The sequence below is a fragment of the Lygodium microphyllum genome, chromosome 24 (assembly GCF_053477565.2).
Source record: "Lygodium microphyllum isolate KBCC chromosome 24, Lygodium_microphyllum_v1.1.10, whole genome shotgun sequence".
Lineage (NCBI taxonomy): Eukaryota > Viridiplantae > Streptophyta > Polypodiopsida > Schizaeales > Lygodiaceae > Lygodium > Lygodium microphyllum.
Genome location: NC_141158.1, coordinates 106,228,388 through 106,242,545, shown reverse-complemented (window position 1 = coordinate 106,242,545; position 14,158 = coordinate 106,228,388).

The following is a 14,158-nucleotide window of genomic DNA, read 5'->3' as shown; positions in this document are numbered from 1 at the left end:
GGTATATATTTTTCACCCTGTTGTGACAACGTTGTATCCACTCTTGATTGGTCAATGTGAGTTCTATTGTTGGTGGATTGAGTGTTGCAAGCAACCATTGATGGTAACGGTTGCTTTGATTTTTCAAAACACACGGATGTGTCTGAGGTTTCACCGCTATTAGGAGAGACATCAATGGGTTCATTGGTGGATGGGCTCGATGCTTTATTCCTCAACTCTCCAGCACTCTTGGTCTTAATGTTCTTGGGGTCCACAACCACATGTAATGATGTTGTTTTCGCTATTTTCTCCTCTTTTTCTTGGTCAGTGAAGGTGCATAACTTGATGACTCGGGACCCTGAACTAGGTCAGCCGTTGATGTGCTTGGTTGGGGACCTGAGTATTCTCTTTCTCTAGTGTGTCCTCATGGGACATAACCGCGGCTTGCTGAATAGCCCTGCTAGGTTGTGAGGGTACAACTACCTCTCTTTTTGGAGACTCTAGCTCTTCAGCAAATTCCCTTCTGTTTAACTCCTCCAGCATAGGCTTTAGGCACTTTGGAAGTGATGGAGTTGTCAAGGATGCTGGTTGCGGCATCTCCTCCATAGGTGAACTGCTAAGGACACATTCCGCAAGAGTCGTTGTCATGCCAAGGGCTGTGACTGCTATGATCCCTGATTGCAAGTAGTAGCAACTATTTCAGTGGAGTGGCTACTGTTAGTAGATTGCAGTGTCAAGTCCCTAGGGTGATCGAAAGTGGTCGTGTCTTTTGTTGCCCTTTGAGCATTCACTTGTGTAGATCAAGCATGAGTGATCTAGTCACATTAGGTTGCATAGGCATATCCTTGGGCCGAGAGCTACGGATGGTGTCATGTCCCACCTCTTGGACATTTGGAAGCTTAGATGGAGATAGCGATTGGGATTGAACAGCTGCACTTGATGACTGCTGTTGCCAGGAGGCATATTCCACGGTGGATTCCGTAAGGTTTTACGGTGGATTCCGTAAACTTAGATGACCGGGGCTCATACACAAAGAGGATTCTTTGTGCGAGAAGTTGATGGGGACGCCTGTCCTTTTCGGGCGTTTCATTAATTTAGTGTGTACATGGGTGATTCCATAGCGGGTGATTCCGCAAAATGTATATTAAATTAATAAATGTTTATGAGTTTAGAGTGCGCACTCGTAATAAATTAAGGTTAGGATTTATTTCTAACCAGTTGATTTATTTATGTAGCTGAAGACTGCTAGGTATTCATTTTTGTCGGTTTAATTGTATTATTTTACTAACGATTGTGAATACTTCAGTTGATGTGTAGAGATAGCAGCAGTGGCGGAGGAAAGCATTGGAGTCTAGCGAGTATTCGACCTTTGGATTATATTTTGATAGGCGCCACGCCTATATTTTGTTATGTCTATCGAGACATTGATTATTGATTATTATTTTGTATGCGCCTATGCGCACGGATATGTTATTTCTATTTGGACATTGAGATTGGGCGTGCCAGACTCTATGGGCACCGTCCATTAGCTTTATTTTCCTATTTTTGTAGAAAGCAAACTCAAAAGCTAAAAGCTTGTCATATTTTTGTAAATTGGGCTCTTATTGAGCATGAAGATGGAAATATACATAAAATACATGCTTTGTGAAGCGCTCACACAAGGCATGGGGGGAGATTGAACCCAATTGGTCTCTTGCTTCTTGTCGTTCATGCTTTAACATTGTTTTTTGTGCAAAAAGGTAGAGTTCATTGTTCTTGGGGACCTTCCGGGATTCACTACGTGAGCATTCTGCGATCGATCTGCGCACCAGTGGTATCAGAGCGGAGCTGAGATCAAGAGCTTCCAATCGCTACCAATCTCGGGCAAAGGCAGAGCTCCAGGAACGATCGGGCTCTACAGTCAATCTCGTCGCGAACCGTCGATACAGGCAGACTTCTGGCAATCAAGAACCCCTGTTTCTACTGTCAGATCGCGAAGGAGCAGGCTGTGTAGGCGGAGGACCACGCATCCATCTTCTTCATCAAGTCGTGGTTATACAGTGAGAAAATCCATATCTCCCTTTTTCAAAGTTGAATTTAAGAGTTTTTAAGCTTGGAGAAGAAGCTTAATAAGCTTCAAATTTCACATCGAGCTATCTGAGGAGGTTCCGAAAATCATGCGTCGTGGAGAAAACGCCCCCCCCTCCCACGATTCGCGCCGTTGCTGCCTATTAACCCCCCTTCCATAGCTTAAGCTATTAAGCTTAAATCCTTAAGCTTTCCTCAAGTTGTATAAGACACACAAGTCGACAAACTTCAGGTCCTGCGCCTCCAAAGTCAAGTTCTGCAAGTTGATTGGAATCAAGTCCTGCAAGTTCATCAAGTCGGCCTAAGTTCTGCAAGTCTGCAACTCTGTAAGTCGGCTAAGTCTGCAACTCTGCAAGTCAGACTAGTCAACTGGAGTCAGAACTGACTAGTGCTCAAAACTCCTAGAAGGCTTGTTCCTACGCAAAAACTCTGAACTGGAAAGTTGTTTGTGGCAAGGTGTTCTACCTATCTACAGGTTCGCTGAAGTATTTTCAGCAAACAAAGACGGAAATATTGCAGATTTTCTGAAAATTGAGAAAGAAATACCCAAAAAATACATAGCCTTGTAACCCCGAATTCGAGCTAGCTCATCCCGCTAACCTGATTTTGAGTGAGAAAGGTTTATTAAGTTTTACAGGATGACGACTGCATGATGACGGTAGTACTCATGACTTTATTTCAGCAAAATTGGTAAAGGAATTGAAATTACAGACTGTACCTACGCATTATCGCATAAAAGCTGCATTTTTAGGCACTAGGTATAATGGCACACAAGAAGTACAAGATTTAGAGATTCAAATTGGTTCATATATTGAAAGAAGAAATTTCTTAATTGTTCCATTACAGTCAAGCGACATTATTTTAGGAATGCCTTGGAGACACCAACATAATCCAAATATAGATTATTCCACGCACACAATGAATATTAATTTTCAAGGAAAATCTATTACATTATATGGTATGCATGCATCTAATATTTTTCCACTACTTTCGCATACTCAAGCAAAACGTGCATTACGCAAGAGTACTAAATCATATCTCATTTGGGTGAATGAATTGCAAGCACAGGAAAATCATATGCACCCTAGGCATAAGGAATTTCTTGCATATTTTAAGGATTGTTTTGCAGAAGACCTACCACCAGGTTTACCACCTTCACGTCTAGAAGACCATAAGATTGATTTAATCCCTGGCACACAACCACCTTGCAAAGCACCATATAGGCACAATCAAATAGAGCAAAAAGAAATCCAGAGTCAAGTTGAAGAATTACTAAATAGAGGTTTAATTCGACCTAGCAGTTCTCCATTCGGTGCACATGTACTCTTAGTCAAGAAAAAGAATAATACCTATCGTATGTGTATTGACTACCGAGCATTAAATAAGATCACTGTAAAGAATAGGTATCCTATACCTAGAGTTGATGACCTTATGGACAAACTGCAAGGATCTTCTATATTTAGTAAAATTGACCTTAAGTCTGGATATCATCAGGTGAGGCTAGATAAATCTGACATATTTAAGACTGCATTCAGAACACAGTTTGGCCATTACGAATTTTTAGTCATGCCATTCGGATTGACTAATGCACCTGCCACTTTCAGTAGAATGATGAACCGTATCTTTTTGAAATATCAGTACTGTGTGATTGTTTTCTTTGATGATATTTTGGTGTTTAGTCAAAGTGAACAAGAGCATTATGAGCATTTGTCATTAGTTTTTCAATTACTGAAAGAAAATCAATTGTTTGCAAATCCTGAAAATAGTGAATTCTTTAAGACAGAAATTGAGTATTTAGGTCATATTGTATCAAAATAAGGAATTAAAGTTGATCCTAAGAAAATTGATGCAATATTGCATTGGCCTGTTCCCAAAAACGTGCATGAATTACGCTCATTCCTTGGTCTTGCTAGTTTCTATAGGAAGTTTGTACGTAATTTTTCATTACTTGCTTTACCATTAACCAAACTTCTCAAGAAAGGAATTGTTTATCAATGGACCGAAACTCAGCAGAAATCCTTTGACTTACTCAAACGTGGATTAACTAATGCCCCTGTTCTATAGTTGCCTGACTTTAATAGACCATTCTTTCTAGTTGTGACCGATGCTAGCGGATCAGGAATAGGAGCCGTACTAATGCAAGACAATCATCCAATAGCATATTCTAGTTCTAAGTTGAAACCCTCTGAGCTGAAATATTCCACTTATGACAAAGAACTATTAGCAGTTGTACAAGCATTAAAACAGTGGAAACACTACTTAATGGGTTCAGAATTCATGATAAAGACCGACCAGCAAAGCATTAGACATCTACTTAGCCAACCCCAAATTTCTGACCGTCATATCAAATGGGCTTCCTTCATTCAAAGTTTTCATCCTATCATTCAATACCAACCTGGAAAAGAAAATGTTTGCAATTCATAATATTTCTATCATATCTTTTGATTCTTTGATTGCTATGAAAGATACATACCACCAGGATATTACTTTTCATTCTGATTGGCAAAAATTAATTCAAAATAATTTCATTCATGTTGATTCATTGTCATATAATGATGGATTTATGTTTTTTGAAAAGAGACTGTGTGTTACTATTCCATTCCGATCTTTTGTTTTGAATGAAATTCATTGTCCCCCATATCAAGGTCATAGAGGTATCATATCTACATTACGCATGTTAACTGAAGATTTTTATTGGCCGCATATGGATGCAAATGTATCTAATTTTGTTTCTGAATGTTTGATTTGTCAAAGAATAAAGAGACATCATGGTAAACAATATGGATTATTAATGCCTTTGTCTATTCCATCTAAACCTTGGGAACATATTTCTATGGATTTCATTACTGGTTTACCAAATACTAAATCTAACCATGACATGATTTGGACAATTGTAGATAGATTTAGTAAGCAAGCATATTTTATTCCATGTAAGAAAACTTTAACAGCATCACAAGCAGCACAGTTATTTTTGAAAACTGTTTTTACTAACCATGGACTGCCAAAAGTGATTATTTCATATCGTGATTCTAGATTTTGTAACAATTTTTGGATAACACTGTTTGCAAATCTAGGCACAAAGATTGATTTCTTATCTGCATTTCATCCAGAAACAAATGGACAACAGAAGCCACAAATAGCACCATTCTAGATCTTTTACGTGCATATACTATCTCTAAACCTCAGACATGGGACACTCACTTGCATTTATTACAGTTTGCATATAACAATACACCGCACACATCTACAAAGAAAGCACCTTTTGAAGTCATTTATGGATATAGATTATCTACACCTATTGCATCTTTATCTAATAAAATTCAGAGTGCTGATGATATTGCTACTATGCATAATAGTATTTTTGATGAGGTTAAGGATATGATTGCTAAAGCCCAACAAACATATACCAAACAAGCCAACAAGAAAAGACAAGCCATGAATTTCAAAGTTGATGATTATGTTTGGCTTAGAATAGAAAAACGTAGATTACAAAGTGTAGATAGACATCCAGTTGTCAAATTAGCTCCTTGATTCTATGGACCTTTTAGAATCATTCATAAGATTAATGATAATGCATTCAAGTTAGAATTACCATCTCATTGGAAAATTCATAATGCATTTCACATTAGTTTATTGAGACCATTTAGAGGCCAATTACCTATCCACCCTGTTTATGAAAACCCACCTTTATTACAGGAAGAGACTGAAATACTTGAACCAGAAGCCATCATAGACACTGACTACATGACCACTAGAACTGGCCGAAGGTATTCTAGATATCTAGTAAAATTTAAGAACCATCCTGTAGAGGAAGCACAATGGATGCACGCTAGAGACTTAAATGCTTTCCCCACTCTGTTAGCTCCACATTGAATAGCAATTGAGGTCAATTGCTATCCCACCCCGGGGGTATGATGCCAGGAGGCATATTCCACGGTGGATTCCGTGAGGTTTTACGGTGGATTCCGTAAACTTAGATGACCGGGGCTCATACACAAAGAGGATTCTTTGTGCGAGAAGTTGATGGGGACGCCTGTCCTTTTCGGGCGTTTCATTAATTTAGTGTGTGTGATTCCATAGCGGGTGATTCCGCAAAATGCATATTAAATTAATAAACGTTTATGAGTTTAGAGTGCGCACTCGTAATAAATTAAGGTTAGGATTTATTTCTAACCAGTTGATTTATTTATGTAGCTGAAGACTGCTAGGTATTCATTTTTGTCGGTTTAATTATATTATTTTACTAACAATTGTGAATGCTTCAGTTGATGTGTAGAGATAGCAGCAGTGGCAGAGGAAAGCATTGGAGTCTAGCGAGTATTCGACCTTTGGATTATATTTTGATAGGCGCCACGCCTATATTTTGTTATGTCTATCGAGACATTGATTATTGATTATTATTTTGTATGCGCCTATGCGCACGGATATGTTATTTCTATTTGGACATTGAGATTGGGCGTGCCAGACTCTATGGGCACCGTCCATTAGCTTTATTTTCCTATTTTTGTAGAAAGCAAACTCAAAAGCTAAAAGCTTGTCATATTTTTGTAAATTGGGCTATTATTGAGCATGAAGGAAATATACATAAAATACATGCTTTGTGAAGCGCTCACACAAGGCATGGGGGGAGATTGAACCCAATTGGTCTCTTGCTTCTTGTCGTTCATGCTTTAACATTGTTTTTTGTGCAAAAAGGTAGAGTTCATTGTTCTTGGGGACCTTCCGGGATTCACTACGTGAGCATTTTGCGACCGATCTGCGCACCAGCTGTTGTGCTTCTTGTGTCCATTTACTGAAAGAGGGTGTAGGAGACTTGGGACTCCTAAGTGGTTCCAACACTGGCTGGAAGATTTGCTCGTGACTGCTGATGATTTTACCGTTTGCTTTATTGAGCATTTAACCTTGCCATGAGCAATGTTGTGCCTATGATCCCTACTATCCTCTTGGGGAATCAAAGGCTCCTTGGGGCTTTTGCATATCCTCAACAATTACATCTGATATCTACTTGTCAAGCATGCTAGGATGAGGATCTACCCTCCGATTTCTCCCCTTCTTACTGATTTAAAATGCTAGGAACTAGTTGAAGTCTTAGATCAGACTATCAAACACTTGAGTGACCTAAGAGAGAAGAGATTTATGAGCTTCATGAAAATGGCTATGGCTTCCAGTTCTAGGGTTTCTACAGCACCCTGGTTTTTTTTCTCTGTGTGGACTACATACTTGATCATTCTTAAAAAAATTTACATGGCAATGAAGCTTATCTCATGGGCTACAAAAGCCATATGGTGGCTGTGAGAATTGCACTATGTATCGTGAGCACAGCTGTACGAATTGTCACGCTGTTGCAGACTGCACCATTTCTGAAGATCACGCAATGTTTCCTTCTGTAGATGGTAATGTCACCGTCCAATGTGATAGTACGGAGTGCATTAAGGTAAGGAGTAATTTTGGTGAAGAAAGAAAGAGCTGATACAGCCTATATGGTGAGATCTGAATGCTCAATTGAAGGTAGGTGCAATTTAGCTATGGTTGTCGAGTAGGGCATTGAGAAGAAGGAGTAGGAATTGGGGTTCCAAACTTGTTCTAAGTTGATCTGAGCTCAAGTTGAGTTAGGTAAGAGTGAAATGAAGTTGGAGAATTAGTGCTATGCCCAACTAGGCTCTGATACCATGTTACAAGCTGCGGATCTAGAGCATGACACAAGCTATGGTGGTTATGGAGACCAAACTCATAATGACATGAACAAGTAGAGACAAACTGTTACACAAGTGAATTAGGTTCCAAGATAGATTAGCTTGGAATCATAAACAAAATCTTGTGTAAGATCGACAATGACACTACACTTAACTAAAAGTACAAAGCATCATTGCATTGTATTCATTTCATAGTCAAGTACATTTCTTTATAGACTTTGTGTTGTTCCACTCTCCTTAGTGTGCATATGGGATTCAGGACAGCTCTTCTTGGAGCATACATCATTTTTCTATTTCTCAACAATCTTTTCTTATAGCATATCACATTTAAGCTTGCTATTTATTAATAATCTCTTTTGCTTCCGCACTTATTGGACATTGTGTAAAGGACTAGACACTGCCATTGCCTAGAGCAATTAGTAAGACCTTCCTATCACGGCCATGGCTTATGTCGATGTTAGACCTCAAATTTGTAAGTTTGATGGCAAAGAATTTCATCCATGGTAGGTATTAATGAAGTATAAAATGATGGAATGGGGCTACTGGCCCTTCATCAAAGGGACCAAGGTTATTAACCCATCAAATGTGCTTGATGTAGAAGATGATGAAAGAGCTCAAGCTATAATCATGCTTCATTTGTATGAATCCCCGATTCATCACATTGACCAAATTTCTACTACTAAGGAGAAATGGGATGAGCTTGAAAATCTTTATGGTGCTAAAGGAAATAACTCTAAAAGTTTTCTTAAGTTCGAATTCTTTATCCTAGAGTATAATCAAGGAGAAGACCTAGTTAAGTTCATCTCTCACATGAAGGGACTCATGGCATAGCTATCCTCAATTCAAGCTCCAATTCATGATGAAGATACCATTGCAATTCTCTTGAAAGCTGTAAAGAAGGTATTCCCAACCCTTGTAACTACTCTTACAAATATCCCTAATCCAACCTTGGAAAGCACCATCCAATCTTGTTTAGATGAGGAGAAAAGAAATCAAAACAAAGGCACCACCAGTTAGGCATCTACTTCAACAGCCCATGAGCAAGTCTTAATTCATACTGTCTCCACCAAATCCTCCTTTTTCAATTAGAAGGGACATCTTGTCAGCAACTATTGGGAAAAATATCTTGACAAAATGAAGTGCAAAAAATGTAAGAAGACAAGGCATATTACCAATAAATGTCCTACCATCCTTGAAGTACCAAAATAATTGGATGCTAACTTTGTCTCCAAACCACTTGATGATTGAATTTTTTAAATCTATAAATCCTCTACTTATAAGCACTCTTGTAGCCTGATTTATAAAGGCGTCCCTTTCTGTTTGAGGGGGCATTAACATGTCTTGTAGTCTAATGGCACTCTGGCATTGAGGGGGGGTGTTGAGAAATAGGCATATGAACCCTATGTATGCAAGGGTGGATAAGGGTAGTCCAATGCCACTCTAGCATTTAAACAGCCTAGAGGTCACTCTAAAAATATAGGAGAGTGTACCAGTTTTAGTTGTGAACAACTAATTAAGAAAGATATTTTTCTTGTACTTGAGCTCTCTCTCTCCCTCTTGTTGTGCATACTCTCTTACTCTCACTCTGATATTTCAACAGAATAGAGGAGCAAAGAATGGATTCTGCTCCCATAGTCAGTATGGCCTTGATGGTTGAGATTATGAAAGAAGTAAAGGAGACAACTAACTTGGAAGAAGCACTTGCAGATCCAGCATGGCATGCAACTATGCAAGCTGATTATGACATCATAATGAAGAATGACACTTGGGAGCTAGTGGATTGGCCACCAAAGAGAGATTATTGGCACCAAGTGGGTCTGGAAGGTCGAGCACAAGGCTAATGGAACCTTACAAAAGTACAAAACCAGACTGGTTGGACAGGTGTTTTCATAGGTTGATTTTCAAGATTCATTTTCTCCAACTGCCAGAATGACCACTATTCACACAGCACTTGCAGTGACCACCCATAATAAGTGGCCAGTTTACCAAATGGATATCAAATCAACATTCTTGAATGCTGACCTCAAGGAGGAGGTGTACATGGTTTAGCCACTATGGTTTGAGACCCTTATTCTGAGGAACAAAGTGAAGAAGGCATTGTATGGGATGAAACAAGCCCCTAGAGCATGGTATCAATGGATAGATAAGTTATTTTTCAGCTTAAACTTCAAAAGATGTGCCTTAGATACTAACTCATATGTCTACAAGGATGGTCTTAAGTCTATAGTTATTGTCCTATATGTGGACAACCTTCTTATTATAGGAGACTATGAAGATATGATCAGCCAAACTCAAAAGGCTTTGAGCTCTGAGTTTGAGATGACAAGCTTGGGTTTTTTGCACTATTGTTTGGGGATTGAAGTCGAGCAAGAGTGAGGAAAATCTATGGAGGTCAATGCAAAGTTATCCATTGAGGATACATAAGCACTAGCAGACATTGGGAGGTATAGGAGGTTGGTTAGTCGCTTGATCTACTTGTGCAACACTAGGCTAAATATTAGTTTTACTATTGGAGTTTTGAGCAGGTTCTCAAAAAAACCCCATGAGAGTCATTGGAAGGCTGGTGGGATGCGAGTGCTCAGATACTTGAAGGGAACTTTTGACTATGGTATCACGTACAATTCCGATACTTCTCTTGCGGGGTGTTGTGACGACTTAGATTGGGCAAGAGACATTCCAAAGAGTCAATTTTTGGTTATTGTTTTTCTTTAGGTTCAGGAATTTTCTCTTGGATCAGTAAGAAGCAAACAATAGTGTCATTATCTTTGATCGAAGCAGAGTACAAGGCAGCCTATTTTACTGCATGTGAAGCAGTATGGTTAAGGAGGGTCTTATGGCATATGGGAGTGCAGGATGAAGACCCAACTATGCTAAGATGTGACAGTAAGAGTTTCATCACCATTTCCAAGAATCCAGTGTTTCATGCATGCACAAAACATATAGAGATCCAATATCACTATGTGTGTGATTTGATCAAGGATGGGATAGTGGAGCTAGTTTACTATCCAATAAAGGAGAATGGAGTAGATATCTTCACCAAAGCACTCTCGAAGGATCTTCTTCAAGTTCATCTTCAAAGATTCGACATTGGGCCAAGGAGTTAGTTAACCTGTAGGACAGGTGGACATTGAGGGGGGTGTTAGATATGCTCAATGCCCTACCCTCGTAAGGTGCCACCAATGATCCATGGTGCTCAAAGTTGTAAGGCCCGCATTATGAGGAGAAGCCATGTGTGAGCCTGGACATTGGTGGGTCCTGACTTGTATGTCAGATGAGATCTATGTGAGAGGATGGCTAAAAGGTGACTTTTGTGGGTCTAGCCTTTGGGTTAGTTAGAGTAGTTAAAGTTAGTAGCAACTCGAGGCACATTACCTCGAGTTGTGGGGTAAGAAAGTTATCAGGGACCCCTATTTTGGGTTTGACGATCATGAAAGTAGCCCTTGGCTAAGGGTATAGAATATTCCTAAGAATATTCCCTAGTCAACTGGTGGAGGTGCATATGGAAGGTCAACAAACACATCTGCACATGGAAGGTCAACAGATACATGTGCATATAGAAAGTCAATAGATACATGTGCACATGGAAGGTCAACAGACACATATGCACATGGAAGGTCAATAGACACAAGTGCATATGGAAGGTCATCCATCCTAACCCCCTTCACATGCTATAAAAGGTAGAGTCCTTCATAACTTTCATGATCCATCCTTTCACCCAATCAAAGTTATTCCAACTCGCCTTAAGCTCTTCACTTGTCTTTTGTCTAGATCGCCATCTAATCTTCACATTGGAAGTGCTAGGTGGACAAAGCCATCTTTATATCAACTTGTTTGAGTTAAAGAATTTTTTTGTTCTCCTCTTATCTAATGTGTACTCTCTTTCTCTATCTCTTGCTCAAATTCTATTCACTACACCGTATAATTTTTACATATAATTCTATAAATACAAGATAAATAAGTTACATAGATATTATGAAATTGCTCATTCTCAATGTGACTTTTTATTTGTAATATTTCATTGAATAGTTACAATGGGTGTGACATGTATTTATTTGCGCATGAATACACATTGTACTAATGCCTTTGTTACAAGGTGAGAGAGTCAAATTTTCTTTATTTGAGACGTAAAATTTTACAATTTTGTGCTTTTATACATCTACAATTGTAGATGCTTTCACCTTGAAAGCTTCCTTTATACTTGGATGCATATGTACCCAAGATGAGTAATGATACATATCAATGATCCAATAACCTAGGCAATATATGTAAATAAGTATGTTTTAAAATCTAAAGAATAAGCATTTTAAGTCCGACCAATAATCATCAATATGCTATACAAATTAACTATGGCATTAAGAGATACTCATACTTTTGTAACTAGCGTAGATTCAATTTCAAAGCATCACATCGATCATACCATTTAGATAAGAGAGAATGGAAACAAGAATACTAGAATGCTCATAGAATTTTGCAAAAAGAAACTTTATTAAAATGAAAAGAGTCTGATATGACTCAATACATTCAATGAATATGTGGGTACTACAAAGCAACCAAATGACATGCAAACCCAAATTGGTACTTTGGACCGAAACTTGGGATATTCTATGAGTCGGGACATTACACATTATATAGATGATATGATACAAAAGCTACATGGATAATAACCAAATGGCATGGATATTCAGATGGACACATATGACTAATAATTTAGAGGATTTGTGAACCTCGACTTCCAATAGATCCATGCCATCCAGTAGCATAATGGAATTACTCATGACAACATATTAGTGGATCAAGAGATATATGCTTCATCTAAACCTTACATAATACTTTCATGTTTCAAAAACATAGTTTCTCAATAATACCCAAAATAACTAATCATTCATATGAATTCTTACAAGTTACACAAAAGAGGAGAATTTTATTTATAAGATAGAATATTCATGCTTCTGTTTGTTGATTGCTACAACAAAGTTGATTCTAAAGTTACGATAATAAAAAACTATTGAAAATGATAGATATGAGAAAGTAATGACTAAGTTGTTTAATTCGTGAATCCCTCTTATCCAAAGATAACTAGTCAATCACATGAATTTAAGAAACACAAATGAGAGTAAATTTAAATATAAGCTGATTTGTTGAAAACAATATAGAATCTCTACTCTACCCTATGTTGATTACTGTAAAAACACTAGATTGCAAAATCATGATCATCAAAATCCATTGAAAATGATAGATAAAGGAAAACATCAATCCTAAAGTTAGAATCAACATCAAACCATGTTGTAAGGATAGAAAAAAAGAGAATGCACACACACACACACACACACACACACACACACACACACACACACACACACACACACACACACACACACACACACACACACACACACACACACACACACACACACACACACACACACACACACACACACACACACACACACACACACACACACACACACACACACACACACACACACACACACACACATAGAGAGAGAGAGAGAGAGAGAGAGAGAGAGTTGAGCACATGTTACCTCTTATTTACATACAACCAAGAGCAATAGACTATCATTGAGCAAGATAAAGATATTTATTGAAGAATCATTGGAAAAATAGATTACTTGGGCTTAAGGAGGTTTGCGACTGTGGTTCAGTTGCAAGAGTCTAGTATGTTTACATTGTGATTTGAATCTTGCCCCCTATGATATGCATCATGTATTCTCATCTAATTATAAGTCCCTATGGTAATACTCCTTTTCTTTGTTATGTCACATTACTATCATGAATTTCATCCACTTATATGTATATTCTCTCATTACATTCCTTCTCTTTCTTCTTCTTGGCTAGCACATTTGCCTCCTCTTTCTTAATCTTGTGGGTACAAACCTTGGCAAAGTGGCTAGAAGATCTCTATACATAACATGCATTTGGAAAGGAGGAAAATTTTGACTTCTTTAATAATTTCCAACCCATTAGAATAGAATTGTTTAAGCATGTCATAAATAGACAAAATTTTTCCTAGTACTTTGGCAAGAGACCCAATGTTCCCTTCAAGACAATCAAGTTGAGTGGGGAAAGATATCCAAATAAGGTGGTCATCTTAAAGAATATAATGAGGGGTAAAATTAGCTAACCAAGGTACAACATAAATCAAGTCACTAGAAAACCCAACAATGATATCAAACACATACTTGCACTTTGCTACTGAACCAAAATTATTTCTCAATACATAAATCAAGTCACTAGGAAACAAACAATGCTATCAAACACATACTTGCACTTTGTTACTAAACCGAAATTATTTCTCAATACATTGGTATCAATTTAGAAGGTGATTGAGAACCACCTCACAAAGTACCCTTCATTAAAGACTCTCCTTAAAATAGATATAAAGTAATCTTCATCAAAAA